General features: G+C 34.8%; 1 protein-coding gene across 1 annotated transcript in view; it reads left to right on the top strand.

Annotated features, from left to right (window-relative positions):
- STAP1 (signal transducing adaptor family member 1) overlaps positions 1-2,825 on the top strand; it is a 29,176-nt gene that overhangs the window by 8,843 nt on the left and 17,508 nt on the right. The window lies entirely within an intron of this gene.

Raw genomic sequence — 2,825 nt, 5'->3', positions numbered from 1 at the left:
TGCTCCTGCTATGAGTGAAACCATTTTCATTTTCTTTCTGGCTTATTTCACTAAGCATGATCCCTTCCAGCTCCACCCATGTTTCAGCCTGCATTCTTTACCACTAAGTCAGAGACTATTTATAGTGAAATGCTACAGAATTGCCCATCTATTTTGTTAAAAGAGTATGCAGACTTTTGGAGATATTTTTGGATGGAGTGTCAAGAGATAGCATGGCAATTTACAGTATCTAAAAATTTAACTACAGAGAACAGTGGATAATTAACTTGAAGTAGGAATGAATTTAAAGCTGCCTTTAAGTATTTGAAACACTGTTAGGAGTTTATGTGAAAGTCACTGAGTTTGATTCCACAGAAAAGGAACTAGGACAATGGATTTGAAACTGCCTGGAAAAAAGAGCTGTGGTTAATACAAGAAAAAAAACTTGCTAGCAGGCAGAAATAATAAGTTTCTATTATTCTAGATGTTCCAAACTATGGTCCAACATAGGCTGGATATCTATATAGAGGGCAATAGGAGATTCAAGTCTCAGACAGCAATTAACTAGACATATTATCCTCAAGCCTCTTTTCGACAGTACAATCGAAACCAAGACGAAATGATTTCCTTTCTTCTAATCAATAGATCAGTTTACAGCACCGCCTCTAACTCAGCCACTTCTTCCTTTGTTGCTTCCTCCTTTGTCTGAGCCAAATTACTGAACTTGGTCTAGACAATCCACCAGAAAATGATTCTTGTGTCATTTTAAATGATCTATTCTCTCTTATTCCTCTATTACCATTTTAAGTTGTTCTTTGTTCATTAAAAATAGAGGCCCTCCCTGGTGGCACAGCGGGTTAAAGCACAGCACTAAGAAGCTAAAGCCACCTCTGCATGAGTTCGATTCCCGCCTGCCCCAGAGGTGACAACATGGGGTGGCAGACCTCTCCTGACCTGCCTGCTGCTCCACTCAGCAGTGTACTTCATGGATCTGCCTGTTCTGCTCCCCACTCTGTCTCTGGTGAATCCTCTCACCCTCCGCATCTCTGGCCTGTACCCCAGTTCTGTATGAATAAATAAATAAATCTTTAAAAAAAAAATAGAGTAGGGCCCTCCCTGGTGGCACAATGGGTTAAGCACAGCACTATGAAGCAATCTGCAGCCACTGCAGCAGGAGTTCGATCCCCAGCCAGGTTGGTGACCCATATGATGTGACAGACCTCTCCTGTCTTGCCCACTGCTCCCCTCACCAGAGTGTTTCAGTAGATCTGCCTGTTCTGCTCTCTGCTCTGTCTCTGGTCAATTGTTTTCCCCTCAATTGTTTCCCCTCAACACCTCTGGCCTATACTCCAGTTCTTGTATGCATATGTAAATCAATATTTTTTTAAAAAAGAAAGGAAATACATTGGGATTACAATTGAGATAAAAAAAAATGTACAAAATGATGTAAAAATAAACTATTATATTAAAAAAAAAAGGAAATAGGGCAACCCAAACTTAATCTTTAATCTCATTGATATGAGTAGCTCTGGGGGAAAAAATGTAATTATTTTTCTCTATGTTCAACATTATTCAGAAAAATAAAATGAGCCATAAAAGTGCTGCAAAATAAGTTATATTGGTTAAGCAGAGAAAAAAAATAGGAGAAAAAATTAAAAATGAAGTTAATTAGCAAAAGCTTATATCATAGAAAACTACTACATTCATTAGTGGAGGTTGTATCCTTCTTAATACTGAAGATAAATCTAGCCAGTTGCATATAGGCCTATCCATATGTAGCAATTTCATAGTAGAAATATTCTTAGTGTACTAAGATAAGAATTTCTTCATATGATCCTCATAATCATTGGTATATATATGCTGAACAATGGCTTTAGAGAAAAAATGTATGTATGAATATATGTATATAAAATCATAAACATTAGAATGTTTAATGCACAGTTAAAAAATACCCATACATAGTACTTTGCATTGTGACGTCCACACAGCCAGTTAATTCACATTCTATTCGCTGATTTTACTAAACTCTTATATGTAACCATGATTACAGTTCAATCATGATTTGTCAGTTGGAGTTGTATCAATCTGCTGTTTAATCAATAAGTTTATTCTCAGTAAGTATGATATTTGGCATGAATATGGACTGATGTTTTTGTTTATATTAACAAGTTAGAGGAATGTAAAACAATTACATTGCTATGTGAGAATTTTGCCTATTTATCAGTGATCTGAACAACTTCTTTTTCAAATGAGAATTGTTTTTGAATTGTTGAATAGTAGTTTGTCAATTATTTGTTCTGCTCACAAAAAAAAAACTTCAAACACAGCAGTCTAAGTTTCATCTGCATAATTAACATTTTGTTCCTTTTATTTTGAAATCTAACCCAGGGGCCAATAAACTGTGATCCTTGAATCAAATCTGACCTGTAACACAATCTTAAACAGTATGTGAAGTATGAATGGATGTTTTTTATATTTTAAAAGTTTTGTTAAAAATAAGAATATGCAACAGAGACTATATATGACCCATAAAACATACCATTTACCATACAACCTTTACAGAAAAAAATTGCTAGACCATAGATAGTGAACAAAATTACAAATCATGCCTTCATCTGTAAGGTTTCTCAACTTCCCTGGTGTAAATACACCTACCATGGCTAATTTCAACCTATCATTGATCATGGAATAGGTAAGAACGGTACAGTAACATACCACTATATAGTATTTCTACTACACAGAATAAAGATGTAAATGACCTTAAGAACATAGAGAATGCTATGTAGTAATATAATTAGGAAATGATTACCTTTGTTTTTAATATTATATATTTACTTGTATATTTA

The sequence above is a fragment of the Condylura cristata genome, unplaced genomic scaffold (genome assembly GCF_000260355.1).
Source record: "Condylura cristata isolate star-nosed mole 26May11 unplaced genomic scaffold, ConCri1.0 scaffold00012, whole genome shotgun sequence".
In the NCBI taxonomy this organism is placed as follows: Eukaryota; Metazoa; Chordata; class Mammalia; order Eulipotyphla; family Talpidae; genus Condylura; species Condylura cristata.
The sequence above is the reverse complement of the archived record's forward strand: the minus strand, read 5'-3'. Positions and strand labels throughout refer to the sequence as shown.